At 39.1% G+C, this 26194-nt stretch overlaps 1 long non-coding RNA gene across 1 annotated transcript; it reads right to left on the minus strand.

Moving 5' to 3' along the window:
* Positions 1–3830: 3830 nt before the first annotated feature.
* LOC122215025 lies at positions 3831–25912 on the minus strand. The gene is made up of 3 exons (XR_006200198.1): positions 25615–25912; positions 5701–5796; positions 3831–4031 (listed from the first exon to the last, which is right to left on the minus strand). It is a non-coding gene; the product is annotated as an uncharacterized LOC122215025 (long non-coding RNA).
* Positions 25913–26194: the final 282 nt, after the last annotated feature.

The raw sequence follows: 26194 nt of genomic DNA on the forward strand, positions 1-26194 counted from the left end.
TTCGAGTCCCGTGTCAGGCTCGTGCTGACAGCTCAGAGCCTGGAGCCTGCTTCAGATCCTGTGTTTCCCTATCTCTCTCTCTGCCCTCACCCGCTCATGCACGCTCTCTCTCTCTCAAAAATGAATAAACATTAAAAAAAATAAAAAAAAAAAAAAAGAAGAAGAAGGTACCCTCCTGACCAGGCAGGTTGGATCAGAGATCTTAGAGCTAGACAGAGCTTCAAGAAGTCATCTGGTCCAGTTCCCTATTTTTAGGCGAGAAAAGCATCACTCAAAATTCAGAACACATAGCAGTGGCACTCCAAAATTAAGTAGGAAGTGGAACTTATTGTTCAGTAGTTTTAAATTTTGATGTTTTCTTATAGTGTTCATACAATAAAATCTAAATATATAAATATATACCACAAAATATTGCTCATTCAAATTAAAATAAACTTGAACAAACAAACAGTTCAAAAGTACAAGCAGCAGGTTGATATTACATCTGGGTATTGATGAGTGTTAAGATTTCTGTATTAGTTATAGTCATGAAGGAAATATTAATTTAAAATAGCTACTTTTTAAGACAAATCTGAAAATCAGCTAAGAGTAACATCCAATTCAATCAGTTTGTGAATAGCCTGTTGAGTGAGCCAGAATATTTTAATGCAAATTCTTGTGAATTAACTAGGGAACAAAATGTCTGGTGATGATAAAATACTGAATTAACAAATGATTTTTTTTTTTAAAAAGAGAGACAGCTCTCCATAGTAACAAAAAGAAATAACTATAATACAAGACGAAAATAACCTAAAAGCAAACAGAACATGTCATTAATAGAGTCCTTCATTATCTAGCATGGACTGTAATGGAGAAAACGGCAAGTGTAATTCTGTTATCTCACCCTAGGCAGTACGCACACACTGTAAAATCCATCTCTTCATTTTCTGGTTGAAAAGATCATTGTAAAAAAGGACTGCCAGGGAGTGGAGGTCATGCTGATTTATTGGCAATTAAACCTGCAGGATTTCTGCACTCCCTTCAAAACAAAGTATCTGAGGCTATTCAGCCAGGATGATTACATAGTGGGCTATCTACTAAAACCCAGGAGTCTTTCTGTTAGTGCACGACAGATACAATTGACTTGGCTGTATTTAGAAGATTACTGCTATTTTCTGTGCAAATTCTTGTTGTATCTTCTTCAAATCGCCTAGGCCTAAGTAATTACCTTGTTAGTCAGTTTAATAAGCAGAATCTTACCAAATGGTATATAATTCTGCTTGGGTGTATAAGAACTTTGGCATAAATACAAATATGGACTCCTATAAAGCAAGTGAATGTATTACTGAAACTATGTAATTGGTCTATAGAGTCTCAGCCCCAGCTTTCTGAAATGTTTGAGATGGTATTTTTAGGGGTTGATACTTATTATGAACCGAATGTTTGTGTCCCCCCCCCACCCCAAATTTCTATGTTGAAATCTTAACCCCTAGTGTTTAGGAGGTGGGGCCCTTGGGAGATAATTAGGTCATAAGGGTAGACCCTTATGAATGGGATTAGTGCCCCTCTAAAAGGGACTCGAGAGAGATCTTTCACCCTCTTTTTGCCATGTGAAGACACAATGAAAAGTCAGCAATCTGCAACCCAGAAGTGGGCTCTCACCAGAACACAACCATGCTGAAACTCTAATCTTGGAATTCCAGCCTCCAGAACTGTGAGAAATACAGATCTTTTGTTTACAAGCCATCTGGTCTATGTATTTGTTATAGCAGCCTAAACTAAGTAAGACAATACTGGTGCATATAACTAGCTTTTATCTATTCTATGTCAAGACACAACCCAAGTTATATATATAGACATTTCTGCTTGTCCTACAGATGGTGATGGGCAAGCTTAGGTGCTAGGAATGATGGAATCTTAGCAACACAGGTAGGCAGGAAAGAGAAGGAAGAGAATAGTTAGCTGAGGGTGGAGAATAGTGATCAGGTTAACATTTCTGCCTCTGCCCAATCCCACCTGCCAAAATGAATCAGATTGTACCTGAGTTGTTCTTCTCCTTAGAAACAGGAATATGGCCACTGGACATTGTACCATATTGAATTATCTGCCCCAGGCACTGGCCTGCCTGTACCAATCCTAGCTTTATTTTCCTCCCTGCTGGTTTGTATTCCTAAGGTCTCATTTATTCATTCATCCATCCATCCATCCATTCATTCAGTAAATATTTATTGAGATTTTAATATATGTCAATTACTATTCTAGGCCCTTGCAATATAACATAATATAATAATGTTATATAATGTCTCTGTAATGTAGTTTAAAAAATTTTTTTATTTATAAAATTTTGAATAAAAATACTATATTTATTTTGGAAAATGGAGAAGAATATAAAGAATAAATTTTTATCCATATTCCCAATAAATACTATTAAGAATTTCACTGTGTATCTTTTCAGCTTTCTTTTTACCTCTTCTAATGTTTTTAAATTGAAATATTATGGGCATACAAAATATTAGAGATTGACAAAATAAGCATCTATGTGCCCATTACACAGTTTAAAAAATAAAATATTACACAAACTGCTGAAAACAAGAACCACCCTGAGGATTTATTGCCATCCTCCAGAATCCAGTGCCACATTCATAATGGATTCTTAATGATGTTGGTGTGCTGTTGATAGAGGGAAGGCACTTTCCTTTCCCTCCCATGGAGAGGTCAGGTCACGTTCCTGGAGTGACTTTCTAGGAATAGCTATCCTCCCTCACTTTGGTAATAATCCAGTTAAGATGCAGATCCACCCACCTGTTGCCCCAATAATTTCATTCCTCTGTACACAACCTGGAGGAACTCCCTCACACGTGCTCTCACTTTTCTCTTACATTCCTCTTCTTAGTAAGTTCTCACAGCCCACCAAAAATCACCTCTCCTTTTGTCAGCATTCCAGAAATTCTACCGCTACCAATTAATTATTTTGGACTCCTAAATGATAGGTATTGTAAGTCCCTTCTCCATTGTAAGGGAGTTTACTAGGCACTTTGTCCCACAACAGAACAATCTGATGCAAACCTGTTGACAAGGTATATAGTAGGTGCACTGAAAAGGACACTCTTTCATCTAACCAGGACAATCTTACCAGCTGGGCTGAGGGACTTAGTATTTGATGTGCCATAAAAAGAAACAAATGTTTCTCTTGGCCAATTATTTACTGTCATTAAATTACTTATTCTAATTAAATAATTGTCCAGTAAAATGTATATTTTAATATGCTATATTACATATTTATATACCTATATATCCATATATCTATATATCCTTATCCTGGTATGCATTCTTAGTCCAGTTGGGCTGCTACAATAGAACACCATAGACTGGGTAGCTTAAACAACAGAAATTTATTTTGTACAGTTTTGGAGGCTGGGAATTCCTAGATCAAGGCACCAGCAAATTTGGTGTTTGGTAAGGAGTTACTTCGTGGTTCATAGATTGGTTGTTTTCTCACTGTGTCCTCACTTGGCAGAAAGGGAAAGGCAGTCCTCTGGGGTTTCTTTTATGTCATTAATCCCATGAGCCCTTATGACCTAAATCCCCTCCCAAAGGCCCCATCTCCAAAATACCATCACAGTGGAGATTAGGTTTCAGCCTATGAATTTTGGGAGAACACAAACATTCAGTCTATAGTACATACAGAAAACAATGGTGTTATTGTATCAGAAATATCCTGCCTCTCTATACAGTGAGTGTGCTTTTTACTATAGGTCTTCTTAAATATTTTCAGTTACTTCAGAAAAACATGTTATTACTTAAAATATTGAATTACATTTTTTAATAATAAAAATCTCAATTACCAGTAAGACTGCCATCAATACAGTCCCGCATTAATTTCCTTCCCATGGGTATCCACATCAAGGTAAAAGTTTTGCACAGGAGGCTAGAAAAGAGCTGGGTCGTTCTGAACTAGTTAATTTGAAAAAACTATTAGAAAGCCTCAGCCATACTTTTACTTATCAAAGTGGAGCAATTCTAGATCACCACAGGACCCAGGTAACCTGAAACTAAGAAAAAAGGAATCATTCATTAGGAGGCGTGAGAAATGTCTTAGGGTTGATTTTGTTTAAATGCCAAAGTGAATTGATCATTAGCATTTGCGAGAGCTGTGCAAATAACACCACCTAAGGGGCTAAACCAACAAGGGATTGTTTCAAAGCAATTAATTCACTTCCAAGCTTCTTGTATTAACACCACCTTATTTCCCCAGTGTAGACATACAATTTGTCTTAAAAATAGATCCAAAACTGTGATATTCTGCCAACAAGATTACAGGGGTGAAAGAACAACCCCCTAGTCAAATGCAAATTGTAGTCATATTAGTATGCTAATGAGCTAAGTGATAAACTGTGGGTCAAATTTCCCCTTCTTCAGCTTAAACCGCACTTGAAAAGGCTTATTTCTAAATGTTTGGGAAACCTAGGAGCAGCAACAATTAAGGTTTATAACATGAACGTTATCTGTTCAGCAGTATGAAAAATTAATAGAGAGGACTAAACTAAAATGAGACATAATTCTTCCTAATGATTTGTAAGTTAATGGGAATGATGGCTTCAAGGAAACATATTTAATTATTCTAGATTTGGAACGAAGTCTTTGCAAATTCCTTATTTTACAATTTTTAAAAATTAGGTCTGTTTTGTCTAGTTGAAGGAAATTTAAGGAGAAGCCTTTTTTATAGTCAAGAAAAAAAGTTGAAAGGAAATAATGGTGTTTGGGGGTTTCAAGAAAAAAAAAGTTGAAAGGAGATAACATTTTCATGAGAAAGAATGTTTAGAGGTCAGTTCTCTTTCTTGACCACGTATCAAAGAAGACTTTCTGGATTGAACCTACACCCATCGTCTGATTTCACCTTGTCACAAAATAGCTTTGTGCTTTTATAGAGTTTTTCTACAGGTATTCATTATCTTTTAAATGTTCATGTTCATTTTATAAGTTCCTTAAAAATCCAAAGCAAGTTGGATTATATTTTCCAGCATCCAGATCATCTCCTTGCCTGCATGGCAGGCTGGAGAAAGCCAAGGGAAGACCCCAAAAGGCCAGGAAGTGTGGTGGAGAGAGACTGAAAATGGGGTCACATAGATACTCCGACACATCCCACATCTGTGTGCTCATGTCCAGCTCCACCCTCTGACACTTCCACAAGCTGTGTAGCCATGGGTAAGTTACCAAATCTCCCTGGGCCTCAACTTTGACAATGGAAAAAGGAGATAATAAAGCTTTAGGTCCAAGGCAGTGATCCCAACTTGGCTGCACAGTGGAACTACCTGGAAAACTTTAGTAACGCTGATGACTGAGTCCCACTCCCAGACCTTCTAAATTTTTTTTTTTTAACGTTTATTTATTTTTGAGACAGAGAGAGACAGAGCATGAACAGGGGAGGATCAGAGAGAGGGAGACACAGAATCTGAAAGAGGCTCCAGGCTCTGAGCTGTCAGCACAGAGCCCGACGTGGGGCTCGAACTCACGGACCGCAAGATCATGACCTGAGCCGAAGTCGGCTGCTTAACCGACTGAGCCACCCAGACGCCCCAAGACCTTCTAAATTTATCTGTGTGGTTGTTACAAGGGGATAGGGACTTTTTAAAACCTCCCTAAGTGATTGAAATGGGCAGATAAAGTCAACAGCCAGCACTCTAAGGGTGTTACAAGAGTTAGTTAAAACAAAAACAGTACCTGGCAAGTAGTAGGTCAAAAATTATTTGTTTCCTTTTATCCGTAGTTGGTTTTTCTATGTGATGAATGATAGCCGTGTTCGATCTTAGCTGGAAGCTAAGAGAGAGAATTCAAAGATTTCTTTTATTTTTTTTTAAACTTTTTAAATTTTGAAATAATTTTAAACTTGAGTTGCTATTCTCCAAGATTGATTCACCAATTGTTAACAATTAACTACATTTACTCTATCACTCCTCTGCATTCTTTATACACATATAATTTTTTTTTCCTTAACTCAGAGATAGCTGCAGAAAACATGTGACTTTACCACTAAAGAGCATGTATTTATTAAGAACAAGGGCAATCTCCAACACAGGGCAATTATGTGGAAAATTTAACATTGATACTATTATCTAATCTACAATCCCTATGTAATTTCTCCAATTTCTCAATAATATCCTTATGACATCCTACCATGCCCTACCCCCCCCCCACCCACCCTTCAGGATTCAATTCAGAATCATGCACTGCAGTTGGTGTCATGCCTTTTTCATTTCTTTTAATCTGACATAATTCCTCTGCCTTTCATGATTCCTGATATTGACAGTTTTTGAAAAGTACAGGCCAGCTGTTTCGTATTCCATGCCATCTTTTTTGTAAGTATACAATTTAATGATTTCTGGTAAATATATAGAGTTGTGCAGCTATCACTACAATCCAGTTTTAGAACATGCCCATCATCCCTGCAAAATTCTGCTTTCCCCACTCAAACCCCCAGCCCTGGGTAACAACTTATTTGCTTTCTGTCTCAATAGTTTTGCCCTTTCAGAATGTCAAGTAATAGAATTATACAGTACTGTGTCTGGTCTTTTATGTCTGACTTCTTTGACTGAATCTGATGATTTTCAGGTTTATCCATTTATAGCATATCTTGGTAGTTTGTTCCTACTTTATTGTTGAATAGTACTGTTGTATGGATATACCACATTAGTGGGCAGCTTCTAAGATGGCCTTCAACAATCCCTACCTTCTGGCATTCATGCCCTTGTGTGGTTCCTTCCCATTGACAGCAGGCTGGACCTATTGACTTGCTACTAATGAACTGAATGTGGTGGGATGTCATTCCTGAGATGAAGTTATAAAAAGACTATAGCTTCCCTCTTGGGGGCTCTTATTCTCTCTCTCTTGAATCTCTTGCTCTAAGCTGCAGTGTTGTAAGCAGCCCTACGGAAAGATCCATACGGCAAAGAACTGATGTTTCTGGCCAAAACTAATGAGAACCTGAGAAACATGGGGAAGCATGGAGGCAGATACCTCCTCCTTGCAGTCTGACTTCAAATGAGACTGCAGCCCTGAGCAGACCTTGGCTGTAATCTTGGAGGGACTAAACTAGAGTTACCCAACTAAGAAAGGTCCAGATTGCTGACCCACAGGAACAGTGAGAAAATAAACATTTGTTGTTTTTAACCACTGCATTTTGGGGTGATATGGACATAGCAATAGATAACATATCACATTTTGTTTATTCATTTACTAGTTGATGGACATTTGGATTGTTTCTGGGTTTGGGCTCATATGAATAATATTGCTAATGAACATTCATATACATGTCTCAAAGACTTTTCTTACAGCACCAACTTCACTTGGCTTGTACTATTCTTATAGTTTCCCTACTTAAAGCACTTTCTTATCTTGTCAAATAGAATTGTACAATCTACCACCTATGCCCTGCAGTAATATTTTAAATCAGGACACAGTATGTTGGAGAAAATCATTAAAAAATCATTAGGTTTCAAACTATACAGAGCACTAACTACTTCTTGATAGCCAGAGTATTCATATTTCAGGATATTAAAAAATAACTTGGGTTGGGGGGAGCTCCTGGGTGGCTCAGTTTGTTAAGTGTTCAACTCATTTGGTTAAGTGTTCAACTCTTGATTTCAGCTCAGGTCACAATCTCACAGTTCATGGGACTGAGCCATGCCTTGGGCTCTGCACTGACAGCATGGATCCTGCTTGGGAATCTCTCTCTCTCTCTCTCTCTCTCTCTCTCTCTCTCTCTCTCCCTCTGGTCCTCTCCTGCTCACACTCAATCTCTCTCTCTCTCTCTCAAAATAAATAAATAAATATTTAAGAAAAATTAAAATAATAAAAATAAAAAAACAACTTGGGGACAACAGTGATCATCTGCTTAATTTTATACTAGATACATGTATGGGGTAAAGGGTAGTTCTGTGCCCTGGGAGAATTAAGCTCATATTCTCTTTTTCTACTTCCCTATTCTCTAAAGCATATATCTCTTAGAAAAAAAACATTTTTAATCTACTATACCTGCAAAGTGGTACCTGTATTCCTTTAATTCTTAACTAATAATATAGTCACCATGACTATGTTTTCAGGATTTTCTTTGCATAGCCAAGATATGGACCGATTTCTAATAGCATCTAATAAGCCCTTACCATGTGCCAGGCACTATACTAAACCCTTCATATGCATTACACTTTATTTAATCTTTACAATGATCTTAACTGTCACAACTCCCTAAGGTAGGTACTCATAACAGGGTGGTCCCTTTGCACAATTGTGGAAGATGCCATTCATGTTGTAGTTTATATGAATGCCTGGAATTATATAGCACTAGGCTGCTTGTTGGTATTATTTATTACATTCTCTACTCAACAGATGAAAAGGCACAGAAATGTTAAGTATCTTGCCCAAGCTCACCCACTTTGTAAGTGGCTGAGCTAGGATCTGCATCTAGGTTATCTGGCTGCAACCAGGGCATGAACTCTTAAACACTGTACTCTTCTGAAGAACCTTAATTTGAGGTTTTAAAAAAAGTCATGTTAGATAGGGTCATTTTAGATCATTATTTCTAGGGCATTGTTTCACAAGGAGTGATCCTTGGACCAGAAAGATCAACATCACCAGGGAGTTTGTTAGAAATGTGAAATATAATGTCCCAGTCCCATCCCAGACATATTGAATGAGAAAGCCTAGGGTGGGACCCGGTAGTGTGCACTTTACAAGCCTCCCGCTGGTTCTGATGTGTGCTCAAGTTTGAGAACCACTAAGTTTTAGGAAATAACTTAGTTTTTTTAAAGAAAGGACAAAAAAAAGGAAAAAAATAATTAATGGTATTTAAATTTTTTTATATTTGCTTTAGAGCAAGTTTTATTTCAAGTAACCTACTCATATTAGTTCACATGTTTATTATACTCTTGATCTATGCTATAAAAATTAATAACCTCACAGAATTCAAGAAGGAGGCAAGGGTGAGAACAGGGCAGTCACTTTCTTCAGTTCCCCTATGAAAGTGAGGTAGCTGCCCATTCCCTAGGTTTCTATCTCCTCTTTCAAATGTTCAAAAAGGAAATTAAAAAAAAATTTTTTTAATGTTCATTTATTTTTGAGAGAGACAGACAGACAGAGCATGAGTGGGGGAGGGGCAGGACACACACACACACACACACACACACACACACACACACACACACACAGAATAAAAGCAACTCCAGGCTCAGCACAAAGCTCAACACAGGGTTCAAACCCACAGACCGTTGAGATCATGACCTGAGCTGAATGAAGTCGGACTCAACCAATTGAGCCACCCAGGCACCCCCAAAAAGGAAATTTTTGTTGATCTAGCTGTGCAATGGGGTACATCCTTTTGGGCCAGCCAAGTATCTACCCATAGCTTCCTTGCCTGAGTCTGGGACAGGGGTGAAGTCACATAGTACACATAGGCCAGAAAGGCTCTGTTATGATGGAGACAAGTCAGAATGTTTTAGAGGGGAAGATGGATGAAATCAACGATCTGCATCTCTGACACACAATTTATGTTTTAAATAATGTGGTAAATATAAAAAGAATGCATTCATTCTATCACATTTGTTATTGAACATGTGGCACTTGATTTTCTTAATTGGTTTGGGAAAGTATGATATGGGCATGGCTGGAGCAGAAGCCCAATGCAGAGCAGCAATGAGTGATGTTCAATACACTTCTCCATCAAATGGTAACACAGATGCTGAAGTAAATAACAGGAAAAATTCATTTGTCAGATTAACTGAATTAAAGTTGTCATTTTTTTCTCTTTAAGATCTGAAGATATTTTTCAAAAAAATATGAAATGCAGTATTTGCTTATGAGAAAATATATCCAATGGTAGTTCAGACTTGTTCAAAGTGGTACCATCACTAGCTGAATTATACATTGTATCTAGCTATTACCTGAATGATGCATAACTTTTCAACAAATCCTGGGTACTTCTGCCTGTCCTATTTCTATCACATTTGCATTCTTCCCAGCCACAGGTGATTGGATCAAAGGTAGACATCTGACCAAGGAGAAACAAGCCATTTCAACCAGTTAGGTTTCCTATCTCAATACTTTGGTGGCTGAGGCACATTAATGGTAGAGCACTAGAGTGAAGATCTCTAAAATCTTGATACTGAGAGTCCTGAAATGTATTGATTCCTCTCTTTCTTGTGGCTTAGTTGTTCTCTGTTCCTTTGTGGACTACGAAAGTATTTTTATAATGCAACTCCTTTGACATGATTTTTAAAAATTTTGATTTTTACTTATTTTTGAGATAGAGAGAGAAAGCACAAGCTGGGGAGGGGCAGACAAAGAGAGGGAGACAGGAACTGAAGTGGGCTTAGTGCTGACAGCAGAGAGCCTGATGCAGGGCTTGAACGCACCAGCTGTGAAATCATGACCTGAGCAGAAGTCTGATGCTTAGCCGACTGAGCCACCCAGGCACCCCTAAATGATTTTTTTTAATGTTTATTTATTTATCTTGAAAGAGAGAGGGAGAGAGAGAGCACAAGTTGGGGAGAGGCAGAGAGGAAGAGAGCGAATTCCAAGCAGGCTCTGCGCTTTCAGCACAGAGCCTGAGGCAGTGCTTGATCCCACAAACCAGTGAGATCTTGTTGACCTGAGCCAAAACCTAGAGTCAGAAGCTTAATCCAATGAGCCACCCATGTGCTCCTATAATGCAACTCCTTAAAAATAACACTCTTAATGATAACCATATAGATGGAAAAATCTATAAAGAATAACAAAAAAATGATTATTTCCAAAAAAGCGGTATGACAGTTACCTCTAAAGTGGAGTGAGGGAGATGTTTGCAGAGAGGGGAAAACAAAGGTCTTCTAAGGTATGGAAATATTCTATTTCTTAGACTGGCTGATGGTTACTTTATAGTTATTTTTTCATATTGATATATGTGTATTTTATACATTCTTGTTCTATAAGACACAATTTCTCAAAAGGGAAAAATAATTTTTACTTGAGTAATTCAGTAGGTTTGTATTCCTTTCGTGCAAACATGTTCCAAGACTCATAGTTATTAAAAATGCTTTAATAGTAGTAGTATTCATTAGGAAAAATACAGAGAATATGTGTGTATGTGTTTAAAGCATGATTCAAATACCATTAAACTCCAGGCTTGGAAGAAAACTGGGGAATTTTCTAGTTAGTTGAAGGTCTTTCTTTAATAAAGATAAAATTGGGAGCTAGAAAAATTAAATAACTTGCCCATTTTCTTCTTCTAATTCAGAATTCTGAGTTCTTTCTACCAAGCAATACCACTTCCCTAACATGAGAAGAGATAGCAATCATATGAGTAAGAAATGCATATTTCAAAGTTTCAATTATTTTTAATGCTTATTTTATTCTTAGTCGACTTGACTGGCTCTGAACTGAAAATAAATTATCCTATGTAATATAATATCTATACATAAGCAACATTTTATATCATGATTGCTGGATATCAAGAACATCCAGAAAAGAAATTACTGCAATTTAAAATGGAATTTTACTGACAAGTACTAAATTTTCTTCCCTGCTTATTCATTTTAAATCATATTATAAAGTGAATTTAATGATAGAGTGATTCTTATGGGCATAGGAAAAAATTGCTTCCCCTTTGCTAAACCCATCAAAGGTAACTGAAGATTAATAATACTATGTGTTGTAAAAATTGGCTTATTTTCACTAATGTAAGACACATCACCACTCAGATGTTATAGTCTGTTACTTGGAAAAAAGAAGTAGAATGCCTACAGACAGGACCGACCACATTATTTGCAGGGTCCAGTGAAAAATGAAAATATGGTGCCTTGTTCAAAAAGCAGAAAAAGTGCCAATGCAGGGCAATGCTAAAAAGATACTAAAATATAAAACCGTTGTCTTTCTTCTCTCAACTCTTCTTGGTGTGTTTAATTTGCTACTTAAATCCCTTGCACAGGGATATTTTCAGGGTGAGGGCAGCTGCTCACAGGCACCTCAGGGCCCCATTCCATGACTGTGTGCACTCACCATCCACCAGCTTCCAGGGTCACCTCTCGCTAGCGGCAGGACCTATGTGCTATGCCCTGGTCAGGGGCAGGAAGTCAACCTCCCTTTGCATGGCTCATCACCCTAACCCATGGCAGATAGGCAACCCCTGAAGACTGTCATCTCCACACCGAAAATGTTGCCCCATGTCAACCTTGAAGAAAAAATCTGAACATATTCCAATCCCTTCAAAAGAAAATCTACCCATCAAATATTTATAGGCAATGTAGATTCTACAGAAGATTTTGTAAAGGAGCCAAGGGAAGATTTTATAAACCACAGTGAATAGCACACAACTTTATTAATGCCCTCCTCTAATTTGTCTTCTTTTTCTTGTTCCATGGTGGGAAGAGCAACAAAGATTCATCATTTTCCATAGAGAAGCCAACTCCCAAATCTTCTGTGCATCAGTACTATTCTTCCCTTTACTGCATTAGTCCCAACTTGAACTACAACCTGAGGAGTGTCTCTTAGCCAGTTTGTAAGACCAGGCAGTCCTAAAAATAATGGCTAGTTAGACATAAAAGTTGTGCTCTGTGAACAGATTGGGTATGGCTGAGGACTAGCAGGGGATGGGGAATGGCAACATGGGCAGCATTGACTCTTAGCTGAGGAAATGTACACATCAGCTTAAAGTAGAGTTGTATTTAGGACATTTGGGGGTTTTAGCATAGCACAAAGAAGAAATTGAAGCAAAGAGAAGTACAAAGAAAATGGAAAACCCCCAACTCATGTAATCATTGGCTTTGTTAAATTACTGTGAATTTGTTTAATCTTTGTCCAAATAAGAGTGTGTAACAAACACACATACAACTAGCAACCACAAAACTAATCAATTGACAAATATCTTTTGAGATATATGCCAGGCAGTGTTCTAGATGCTTAGCATACAGCAGAGAACAAAAGAAAGACTGCTATTCCTGTGAAGTTTACATTCTGGTCAGGGGGACAGATTTAACCAAAACATAATAAATAAGCTACCTAGTGTGTTAAAAGGCAATGATTGCTATGGGAAAGATAAAATACAATAGGGAAAGGGGATTAGGATTCTTGGGACATGATTGGGGGTAATTTGCAGTATTAAATAAGGAGGTCAAAGCAAGCCTCATTGTGAAAGTAAAATTTAAGCATAGACTTAAAGGAAGTGAGAGAGTTAGCTAAGCAGATATCTGGACGAACATTCCAGGCAGAAAGCAAAGGTCACAGGGCTGGGTGTGCCTGGCACTGTTAAGAAAGAGCAGGGAGGCCAGTGATGGTGGTGGTGGGGTTAGATCTTATAAAATGCTGTGGGTTATTATAAGGACTTTGGTGTTGCTTTGAGTGAAATGGGGAAGCCATTCAAGAGTTTTGAGATGAGGAGTAAGATGAACCGACAGATTTTAAGATCAATCCCGGCTGCTGTGGTAAGGAAATACTGCCTGGGGGAAGGAGGAGAAGCAGGGAATTAGGAAATATTAAAGTCATTTAGGTGAGAGACAGGACCCTGGCTTTGAGCAGGGTGGTGGCAGTAGATGTGGGGAGAAGGAGTCAGATTCTAGACATATTTTTTATTTTTTAATTTTTTTTAATTTGTATGTTTTAACGTTTATTTCTTTTTGAGACAGAGAGAGAGAGAGAATGCCAGCTGGGGAGGGGCAGAGAGAGAAGGAGACACAGAATCCGAAGCAGGCTCCAGGCTCCGAGCTGTCAGCAAAGGGCCCAACGCGGGGCTCGAAATCACCAACTGTGAGATCATAACCTCAGCCAAAGTTGGACATTCAACTGAGCCACCCAGGTGCCCCCATATTTTATTTTTTTAATGTTTATTTATTTTTGAAAGAGAGAGAGAGACAGACCAAGCATGAGCAGGGGAGGGGCAGAGAGAGAAGGAGACAGAGAATTCCAAGCAGGCTCCGTGCTGTCAGCTCAGAACCCACTGTGGGGCTCAAACTCACGAACCCCATGAGATCATAACCTAAGCCGAGATCAAGAGTCACACACTTAATCGACTGAGCCACCCAGGCGCTCCTAGCCATATTTTAAAGGTAGGAACAAAGGGAGCCAAAGGTGACTCCAAGGTTTGGGGCTTGCACAATCAAAAAGAGTGAAGCAATTGACCATAGTTACTAAAAATGCCTGACTCTAAATGCAATACTACTGTAGAACAAAAATTTGTATTTGCTATAAAATAATTTGGAATCTCCTTAATACTGCCTTCCCTAAACATTTACCTTATTTATCAGAAGTCAGTTTCACAACTGTAGTGTTTAATTTTGAATAAACTCTATTTGCTAAATGGCCTATTGCTACGGATATCATTTGTTTTATTCTTTTAGCAGTGGAGAAGGAAACAGGCTTCTCTAGCTTCTCTTGTGCAATCCTTTTGGGCAATTTCAAAAATTGAAGTAGGTTGACTTTTTAGATGCTGTTCATTTAAAAAATAACATTAACAGCAGCTAGCATTTACTGAGCACTTATTCACCAGGCCATGCACTAAATTGTTTCACATACATTGGCCTCACAGCACCCCTCTGAGGCTGGAATTACTTTTTTCATTTTAGACATGGAGAGGTTAAGAAAATGTTGAAATATTTTGCCTGGGCTAGTTAGTAGCAGAGCCAGGATTCTAACCCAAGTCTAGACTAGAGCTTTTAAAAACTGTACAAACTGTCTACTTGACTGTTATGTAGGGAGGGACCAGAGAAGGGGTATGGAATTGTAGCACTATTTTGTCCCTAAGAATTATTAAAGCTTTAGGGTTTCCTCTATCTTAGTCTATTCGGGCTGTTGTAACAAAATACCAAAGGCTACGTGGCTTGTAAATAACAAATACCTATTTCTCACGATTGTAGAGGCTGGGAAGTTCCACCCTTTGGTGTCTTGTGAGAACCCAATTCCTGGTTCGTAGTCACCCATCTTCTCACTGTAACTTCCCATGATGGAAGGGGTAAGGAAGTCTGGTGACCTCTCTTTTGTAAAGGCACTAATCCTATTCCATTGGGCTTCACTATCACAACCTAATCATATCCCAAAGTCCCACATCCTAATACCACCATACTGGGCATTAAGGGGGATATAACAATCTATAGCAGCCTCTTTTGTTAGTGATCAGTATAGTTTTTAATATGCCTATGTTTTAACTGAGTTTCATTGGTCACATTCTAAGCCTTAGTTTCCCCATCTTTGAGGTAAGGGATCTAGACTGAGGATTTCCAGGTCTTTAAAAATTTCAACTCTCTCAAGGCAAGACATATCCTATCACTATCAGGGATTCATTGTAGAAGTTCTCAATGAGGTAGAAGTTAAAGAGAGCCTGGAAGTTTGGCAGAGCCTGGCCCTAAAGGTTCTGATAGTACTTCTGCTCCTTCCACTCGATCAGTGGTTTTCAAACTGTGTTCCCAGAGGAACGCTGGATGAAAATGCCTGGGCTTTTCCAGTACTTCTCTGTTTATCAGCATCAGCCCATTTTCTTTTCTTTTTTCTTTTTTAAGTTTATTTATTTATTTTGAGAGAGAGTGCGAGTGGGGTAAGGGCAGAGAGAGAGGGAGAGAGAATCCCAAGCAGGCTCCAGCTCTAAGCTGTCAGCACAGAGCCTGATGCAGGGCTTGAACTCACGACGAGATCGTGAGTCAATATCAAGAGGCAGATGCTTAACCAACTGAGCCACTGAGACTCACTCAGTGAGTCACTCACTCACTCACTGAGACTCACTGAGTCCCCATCAGCCCATTTTCAACCAGAATAGGTTCACTCTGATCTATTTTATAGAGTTGGGTTTCATGTTAAGATTTCATTCAAATAAAACAAAACCCCACGGTTCTACTTTGAGTTGTCTGAAACTGCCATTCTAATTGTTTCTTATACTTTAATGTGTATATGAACCACTTCGGGATCTTTAAAAATGCAGAGTCTGGGGTGCCTGGGTGGTTCAGTCAGTCAAGCCTCTAACTTCGGCTCAGGTCATGATCTTGTGGTTTGTAAGTTCCAGCCCCGCGGTGAGCTCTGGGCTGACAGCTCAGAGCCTGAAGCCTGCTTCAGATTCTGTCTCCCTCTCTCTCTGTCCCTCCCCTGCTCTCTCTGTCTCTCTCACATACACACACCCACTCTCTCTCTCTCTAAAAAATAAAAATAAACATAAAAAAAATGCAGATTCTTATTCAGTGAGTCTGGGGTAGGGCCAGGGATTCTGCATTTCTAACTCCTGGTGATGCCAATGCTGCCAGTATGCTGGGCCTGAATATAGCAAGGACCAAAATGATCTCTAGAGCTTTAAAAACTCTACTCAACCAAAAAGACTCCTTGCTTATTTTCCTCAGTATGATCTTAAGTTTACCAAAATGGTAAATTCTAGATTTCATCTTCTCCTACTCCCCAAGTTTTAGTCTGCCTGACTTTGTCTTTCTAAATATCTGTCTCATTCTCTCAGTGCTTCTCTTCTGTCTCTCTTTTGAAAGGTAAATATTTAACTTTTTGGACACACATTTAAATATCTTTCTACATACAGTGAACATTGTGCCTCAGCCAGTTCATCTTAGCAAGAGCTAACTATGGATGGTCTGGGAAATTTGCCACAAGTGAGTTATTTAAAGGTAGTTATGGTGACATTCTCTTCTAAATTTAGCATCTTAATGAACTTCTCCAGATTAAGGAGTAACTGTCTTGCACTCTTCCACCCTTTGTGTGAAAAATTTAGTACATACTTGAGACTGATTATTTTCTTTCCTGTGTTAGAGACTTCAAACATTTCCTTTCTCAAAATACTTCCTCAGCTGGCTTTTCCCCACATTATCCTTTTTCTGCAGAGGGGGAAGAGCTTCGATGACCAGAGCTGTCTTTCCCTAAGCCTCTACATAGCCCTATGTCTCCACATCCAACTATCAAATGCAGGGGTCAGCAATCTTTCTCTTAAAGGTCTATATAGTAAATATTTTCAGCTCTGTGGTCCATAGGTTCTCTGTTGCAACTACTCAACTCTTCCCTGTAATGTCAAAGCAGCCAAAGACAATATGTAAATGAATGTGTGTGGCTGTGTTCTGTTAAAACTTTATTTACAAAAGTGGAAGGCAGGCCAGATTTGCCACCTGCCCCCTCCCCCACCTCCAAGGCCACAAGTTTGCTGACCCTTGATCTACATGCAAGTTGAAACTGAGCCAGTCAGATTACAGCTCCTGGGAATTTGGAATTGGGACTGGGAAACTGAGTTAAGTAATAACTAAGAGTTGCTAAGCAGGAAAGTTGGGCAAACTGGGTGGAGCCCAGAGATGAAGAGCTGGGGCCACTATTTGGGGCAGCCATCATAACGTGCCGGCAGACAAGTAAGCAGAGAAGCCAGTTTGCAGGGGAAATGAAGCAGACATACAAAGAAAAGCTCAGACTAGAGACCAGAAGATGAGAAAGGGTGAAAGAAAGTTCTTGTAATGTTGGCTGTGCTTCCCACAGTTTTGTCTCATATAATCCCTGCCTATTTTTATATTTGTTCCTCCTTTACTTTAGCCAGCTGGTATGAGTTTCTGTTTCTTGCAACCAGATAACCCCTAAGTCGAGCAACCTTTTATACTCCAGACATTCCAAATGACAGATAGTTCTCTGACATGAACAGTCATGCTCTCACACAACTGAGGGTTTGCGAGGTGTGGTTCCACTCCCCACCCCAACACTGCCACTTCTCCATGTATTTTTCTTTCTGCACATTTTGCTCAGGCATTATCGCCTGTGGCTGAATTAGGACTTGGTTCCCATTGCTCCTTATGTAAAACTCTATCACTGCACTTTTAATGCCACATTACATTTTCTGATTTGCTTGTCTATAGTTATAACTATATCTTTCATCTCTATGCTAGGTACAGGGCCTGGTACATAGCAAGAACTTAATACAGACGTAAAGGTACACAATGGTAAATATATCTCTAACACAGGGATAGGTTCTAAACACCCTGAAGGCTCAGGATCCTCAGATACCCCTTCCAGCTTCATGAGCCAAAAGAGAAATAATATAAACTGATAAATTTATTAAGATGTAAAAGATTATAGAAATATACTCAATATGCTTTTGTACTCAACTTTGCTAATAGTATTGTTCAAACATATGTTCTCACTGAATTTTTTGTCTATTTTATCAGCAGCTGAATATGTTAACATCTCCCACTAAAACTGTTGACCTTTTTATTCTTCCTTATAGTTCTGTAATTATTGCTGTATGTGCTATGACATTATGTTATTAGGGGAATATAACTTAGATTTTTAAAAATCTTCCTGGCAAATTAAATCATTATCATTATGAAGTCTCCCTTTATCTCTATTATTGCTTTTTGTGTTATAGTCTACTTAAATCTGATATTAATATAGCTATTCAAGTATTCTTTCAAGTATTGTATGGTTTAGTTTGTTTCTATCCCTTTTCTTTCAACCTTTCTGCATTTTTATATTCTAGATATATCCTTTGTAAACAGCATGTAGTTTTTGATTTTTTTGTCCAGTATGACAATCTATGCTAGCTCGTTACATCAACTGGTGGCCCCAGATTTATCAACAGCTACTAATACTTACATTCTTCTGTAGTTCCCTCCCCTTGACTCTGGGATTGGCTTATAATTTGCTTTATTCAAAAGAATGTGGCAGAAGTGACAATATGCTAGTTCCAAGTCTAATCCTTCTGGAAGACTCAAGCTTGTGCATAAGAAGTTTGCTTATTCCCCTGGAGAGACTATGTGGAGAGGAAGAAGTCATGGAACTACTTACACAAAAACCAAAGAATTCAATTAACAGTGAGAACCAAGGCCCCATACATATGAGCTCAGTAAAGCTGGTCCAGCTAATCTCCAGCTATTGGAGCCATCCTAGCTGAGGTGCCAGCCATGAGAGTGAAGCAGCTATCTGGGATGTTTCAGCCCCAGAAGACATCACCCAGAGATGAGATGAGCCATTCCCTTTGGATCCTACCCAAATTCCTGACCCACGGAATCATGATATATAATAAAATGGTCATAGTTTAAAGTTACTAAATTAGGGGTAGATTGTTAAATAGCAATAGGCAACTAAAACAATTTTTTTCATTAAATTAGGATTTTTTTACTTAATGTAATCAGTGATATATTTGGGTTTAAGTCTATCATCTTATTAAGTACTTTCTTTTTTTTTTTTTTTTTTAATGTTTATTTATTTTTGAGACAGAGAGAGACACAGCATGAGCAGGGAAAGGGCAGAGAGGGAGACACAATGTGAAGCAGGCTCCGGGCTCTGAGCTGTCAGCACAGAGCCTGACGCGGGGCTCAAACTCACGAACTGTGAGATCATGACCTGAGCTGAAGTTGGACACCCAACCGACTGAGCCACCCAGGCGCCCCAGTACTTTCTATTTTTGTCTTATCTATTGTATGCCCTTTTATTTTTCCTATCTTGCATTTAGGATAATTACTTTTGATTCTCCATTCCCTTCTTCCCCCTTTTAAAATTTTTTTTTTTTTAACGTTTTATTTATTTTTGAGACAGAGAGACACAGAGCATGAACGGGGGAGGGGCAGAGAGAGAGGGAGACACAGAATCGGAAGCAGGCTCCAGGCTCTGAGCCATCAGCCCAGAGCCCAACGCGGGGCTCGAACTCACGGACCGCGAGATCGTGACCTGAGCCAGAGTCGGACGCTTAACCGACTGAGCCACCCAGGCGTCTTCCCCCTTTTAGATTGGAAACTGCATAGTGTGATGGTTAATTTTATGTGTCAATTTGGCTAAACCACAGTGTCCAGATATTTGTTCAAACATTATTCTAGATGTTTCTGTGAAGGTGCTTTTGGATGAAATCTACAATTTAACTGGTGAACTCTGTGTAAAGCAGTTTGTGTAAGCCACTCCATAATGTGAGTGGGCTCATTCAATCAGTTGAAGGCCTTAGGAGAACAAAGATTGACCTTCCCTGAGCAAGAAAGAATTCTACCAGCAGACTGCCTTTGATCTTGAACTGAAACTCTCCCTTAGGTCAACCTGCAAGTCTATCCTGCAGATTTTGGATTTATCAAGCCTCCAAAATCACTTGAGCTAATTTCTTAAAAAAGTGTCTCTCTTTGTGTGTGTGTGTGTGTGTGTGTGTGTGTGTGTGTGTGTGTGTGTATACATCCTGTTGGTGCTGTTCCTCTGGAGAACCTTGACCAATAACCATAGTCATACTATTCTCTTAGTGATTATTCTAGAGATCACAAGATACATTCTTGACTTATCAGAGTCTACTATTAATTGTAACTTTTTTCCATCCTCATAGATGATGAACAGATTTTAGAATACATGATTCCATTTACCTTCTCCTAACATATATACCATTATCATACATTTTTAAATACAAAAGACATTACTATTATTGGACTACATAATCAATGTCAATATTCATTTAGATTTACCCACATTATTTATCTTTTTTTCTTAAGTATGCTTCACACTCAGTGCAGCCCAACACGGGGCTTGAACTCATGACCCTGAGTTCAAGACCTCAGCTGAGATTAAGACACCTAACCACCTAACCAACTGAGACACCTAACCAACTGAGCCACCCAGGCACCTCATTACCCACAAATTTGTCATTTTAATTGATCTTAATTTCCTCATGTATCTCTAACCTTATTACAACTGGGATCATTTTCCTCCTGCTCAAAGAATGCCAGTGTGAATCTGCTGGTGACAAATACTCTATTTTGTTTGTTTGAAAATTTCTTTAAAAAAAAAATTTTTTTTTAACGTTTATTTATTATTGAGAGACACAGAGCGTGAGCAGGGGAGGGGCCGAGAGATGGAGTGACACAGAATCCTAAGCAGGCTCCAGGCTCTGAGCTGTCAGCACAGAGCCCAATGCGGGGCTCAAACTCACAAACCACTAGATCATGACCTGAGCCGAAGTCAGACACTTAACCAACTGAGCCACCCAGGTGCCCCAGCGACTAAAAATGTATTAATTTCACCTTCATTCTTAAAATATTTGCTTTTAATCTTTTAAAGTTATTGAGCCATGGGGCGCCTGGGTGGCTCAGTCGGTTAAGCATCTGACTTCGGCTCAGGTATTGATCTCGTGGTTTCTGAGTTCAAGTCTGGCATTGGGCTCTGTGCTAACAGCTCAGAGCCCGGAGCCTGCTTGGGATTCTATGCCTCCCCTCCTCTCTGCCCCTCCCATGCTCATGCTCCGTCTCTCTCTGTTTTTCAATATAAATAAACGTTAACAAAAAAAATTTTTTAAGTTATTGAGCCATCATTTTTTGGCTTCAAACTATTCTGTTATAAAGTCAGTTGTAAGTCTGATTATTGTTTCTTTAAAGATCAACTCTTGTTTTCTCTAGTTATTCTTAATATTTTTCTCTTTGTCTTGGGTTTTAGCAATTTTTTCATGACATATTGATGTGTCAACTGTATGGATTAGAAATATATATATGTATATATACATGAATCCTCCAGGGGTTCATTAATTCACATATTATTTCTGCCCAATACTGTCTTTCGTTTCATTCTGGAATTCCATCTATGTGCATATTAAACTTTATCATTGTATCTTCTATGTGCCTTCCCTGTGTTCTATATTTTCCACCCTTTTTCTTCTGACTCATTTTGCATAATTTCTTCTCACTTATCATCTAGTTCACAAATTCTATCTTTATCTGTGTCTAATATGCTGTTATAGCCATCAGTCCTTATTTTCAGTTATGGCTGTTATAGCCAATAGTCCTTATTTTCAGTTAGTGAATTTTTTGGTTCTAAAATTTTCATCTGATTCTTATTTTCAAGTTTCTAGTTATCTGTCTAAATTTTAATCTTGTTCTATTTACTTATACATAGAAATCATTGTTATTTTTATTTATTTTATTTTATTTTATTTTTATTTTATTTTTGAGAGACAGAGAGACAGAGCTCAAGCAGAGGAGGGGCACAGAGGGAGACACAAAATCTAAAGCAGGCTCCAGGCTGTGAGCTGTCAGCACAGAGCAGGATGTGGGGCTCGAACCCACAGCGAGATCATGACCTGAGCCGAAGTCGGATGCTTAACTGACTGAGCCACCTAGGCTCCCTGAAAGCATTGCTATTTTTAAATCTAAGTCTGATAATTTCACTCTCTGAACCCCTTTAGTTCCATTTTTTGTTATTTGTTGTTTCTGTTGTTTTTTTATTTCTTTGTGTGACTGATTATTTTTGATTGTGTACTAGACATAGTTTTTGGAAAATTATACAAATGATTTGAGGCGTAGAATAATATTACTTTACTCCAAAGAAAATTTCAGTTTGCTTCTGCCAAGGGTTTTGGGGGCATTGACTTAAAGGAACTACCCTAATCCAATCTTAGGGTTGAGATGATTTGAAATGGAGATGTTGACCCTTTACATCTAGGATGTAGCCATTTGGATTCCCTGTCTAAAGCAAGTTCAACCAAGTCATCCTCCTTCCCCCTTTGAATATTCTGATCTCTAATCACTATCCCCCATTCCTATTCATACTCTCAGCAACCCTCAGATCTTGGGTTGGTAATTTCTATCTTGTTAGCTCTCTAATACCTTTGAGCTGATAATTTTATTTATTTTTTTTTAATTTTTTTAACGTTTTTATTTATTTTTGAGACAGAGAGAGACAGAGCATGAACGGGGAGGGGCAGAGAGAGAGGGAGACACAGAATCGGAAGCAGGCTCCAGGCTCTGAGCCGTCAGTCAGCACAGAGCCCCACGCGGGGCTCGAACCCACAGACCGCGAGATCGTGACCTGAGCTGAAGTCGGACGCTTAACCGACTGAGCCACCCAGGCGCCCTGAGCTGATAATTTTAATATTTTGTTAAGTTCTTCCAGTGTCGTTAGTAGAAGGATTGGTCCAAATTATTGACAATACCAGGACTTACAGAAATGTAGATACTGTTAAATATATCTAGTTGTTCTTAGAGGTACATTGAAAAAGATCCTCAAAGGAAAAAACAAAACAAAACTAGACTGTCATCTGCAATTCCACCTTTTTAGCCCCAAGTAACAGACCAGTACTTATAGGGCTGTTGTATCTTAGTCCCGGTATCTTGTGATTTGAGAAAAGTTACTTTTGTATCAACAAACATTATTATTTTTTTTAACTTTTTAAATATTTATTTATTTTTGAAGGGGGGAGAGAGAGAGAGAGAGAGAGACAGAGCATGAGTCAGGGAGGGGCAGAGAGAGAAGGAGACACAAGAATCCAAAGCAGGCTCCAGGCTCTGAGCTGTCAGACAAAGGCCAATGTGGGGCTCCAACTCATGGGCTATGAGATCATGACCTGAGCTGAAGTTGGACACCCAACCGAGCCACCCAGGCGCCCCTACATTATTATTATTTTTTAAATATTTATTTACTTTGAGAGCAAGAGAATGAGAGTAAGCAAGCAGGGGAGGGGCAGAGAGAGAGGGAGAGACAGAATCCCAAGCAGGTTCCACGCTGTCAGCACAAAGCCTGATGTGGGGCTTGATCTCACAAACTTGATCTCACATGACCTGAGGCAAGATCAAGAGTCAGGCACTCAACTGACTGAGCCACCTGGGTGCCCCGTTAACAAATATTATTGACCATCACCTCGGTCCCAAAACTGTTCTAAGCAATTAGACTATAAGAATGAAAAAGATATGGGCATTGACTTCAAGGGTCTTCAAGTCTACATTCTTTATTGGTAAACTGTTTATTTTTAGAATCATCAAGTCATGATCAAAGTGTCTTTGTTAAATATATGTAATACAATAATAAATGCATTTAAAATGTAAATGTGTATATTTGAGTTCCTATCACTTTTCTGTCTAAATATGAGGGCATTTCAAACAATATGTTCTCTAATGTATTTGCCTTCCAGTAAAGTTTCAAGTACAAAAGTATTTTGGAGAGGGGTGCCTGGGTGGCCCAGTTGGTTGACTGTCTGACTTCGGCTTAGGTCATGATCTCATGGTCTGTGAGTTTGAGCCCTGCATTGGGCTCTCTGCTGTCTGCAAAGAGCTCTCTTCTGATCTTCTGTCCCCTTCTCTCTTTGCCCCTCCCCCACTGGTTCTCTCTTTCTCTCTCTCAAAATAAACTAAAAAAAAAAAAATTTTTTTTAAGTATTTTGGAGAATGAACAATACAAACTTCACAGGAGATCTTAAATGCCAGGATCCTCTTTTTCCCAAAGAGTTAAGCTCTGGTTTCACAGCCTTTTTACTCTTGTAAACTCCTGGGTAAAGCTACTCACCCTGAATCATCATTAGTTTTAACCACAGCTTTTTCTTGAGAGGTGTTCAAAGTCCTCTAAAATAGCCTTTAAGTATACAAGTATCCCTGGACTCTAAACTAAGTGTGATAGACTTCCTAAGAGACCTGAGCCTTACCTGCAGAGATTACTTAAATGTGCCCAGCCTGTCTACTGAATCAGTCATAGACAGGACCAGCAGAGAGATGTTAGTGGATGCCAATGCAGTATTTTCATTATTTGACCTTGTACAAGTTACATAGCTGTTCTGGATTTGTTATTGTATCTATGATAAACTGCGCTCCTAGATGACATGTCTTGAAAGTACGTATTAATGCCAACTCTCAAATTCTGTGATTCTTCTAGAGTTGAGGAGGACTGTTTGGTCACCTGAGTTTAAAATAGATGAGAAGGAAAACTAGAAACTAAAGTTCAATATATCAAATAAGATACTATTACAATAATCTGTAGGGAGATGAAGACCCATATTATATTAGTGATCACCATGGTCAGCAGATATAAAACAAGACAAAGGTATGAGGAGACTATGGCTTTCCAGAAGCCACCTCCTCTTAATCTTCCCTTCCTTCTTTGTTCCCGTTCTACTGCATTCTTCCTCCAGGAACTTCCTTCAATTTGTCCACATGAGGGGGCAACAGTGATCGCTCTGAAGGGAGAAAATGAAGCAACTCTTGCTTCTATAAAGCATATAGTACATTTGGCTTGTGGCCGCTTAATCTAAGTGCAGTTATGAGGCCTTTCAGACAGTGTAATGAGAAACAAATGGAACTAGCAGAGGATTTTGGACAAATCATATAGACACAGTATTTTCATCTGCGGAATGATGCCTATAATTAATTCTGTGTCTCTGTCATCCCCCGAGCTTGACTTGCTTTATTGTCAGTAGGCAGCTTGTTTTATGCTCAGCTCACTTGACTCACAGCCCGCACACAGTGAATATCCAGTTAACATTCATTGTTCAGGAAAAAAAAAAAATGAACCTTGTATGCATCAGTCCCTGTGCAGGTCTCTTTCACACACGTTTACTTTTAATCCGTTCAGCACATTTGTGATATAGGTATCACTACTCTACTTTTTAAAGATGTGGATAAAGATATTTAGAAATTTAGTGATCAGGATCATAATTTTAGTAAAATGGAGCCTTAGTTCTGCCTCTTATTTCTGTCAGATTATTTTTCTAAGCCTTGGCTTCCTTCTCTGTAAAGTGGGAATTTCTAAGAGTTAGGGCAGGGTTTGTAAATTTAGCAAAAAACAAAACAAAAATCAGGAAGTTCCCAAATGGAACATTCTTTTATTAAAAAAATATTCTACATTTACCTGAAATTCTGACTTTGGGCACTCCTGTATATTTTATTTGGCAACATTATCTTAGCATTATGGTTATGACAATGCATGTAAAGAACTTACCTCAGTCCCTAGCACTTAATGAGGGCTCAGGAAATGCGATGTTATTAAATTTTGGATCTGATTCCAAAGTCCTTTTTTTCACCACAAACACGCTGAGCTCAGTTTCCACTTAAAATTTCAATGAAGCGAGTGTGATATCACTTTAAGTTCATATTAATGCTTTACCGCTTCCTACAGCGGTTTCAAAGCCCGACCCATGGCGGAAAGCTCTTGGGGAAACCCACAGAAGCTCGGGCTGTTGGGGGTCGTCGCTGCAGTCCCATCACAGGCTTCTCCAGCCGACCAGCCAGGAAGGCCACCCTAGCCCCGCCCCCGCGCCTTCTTGGCCACTCAGCGGCCGCGCCGCGCTCCGCCACACTCCTATAGGTTCTGCCGGGACAGGCGAGGCCTTTCCATTTTTCCCGCCTTCCCAGCCCCTCCTCAGCCCGAAACCGGCACTGGCCCACCACGTCTCCGCCCTGCCTTCCGTGCGAACCCCGCCCTTCCGGACACTGCATCTCCCTTCCTTCCCACCCGCAGTTCAGCACGGCCTGCGAGGTCCGGGGCCCGCCCTTAGGTAGGAGGTGGGAGGAGATACCGG

This window comes from Panthera leo, chromosome A3 (genome assembly GCF_018350215.1).
Source record: "Panthera leo isolate Ple1 chromosome A3, P.leo_Ple1_pat1.1, whole genome shotgun sequence".
NCBI classification, from domain to species: Eukaryota; Metazoa; Chordata; class Mammalia; order Carnivora; family Felidae; genus Panthera; species Panthera leo.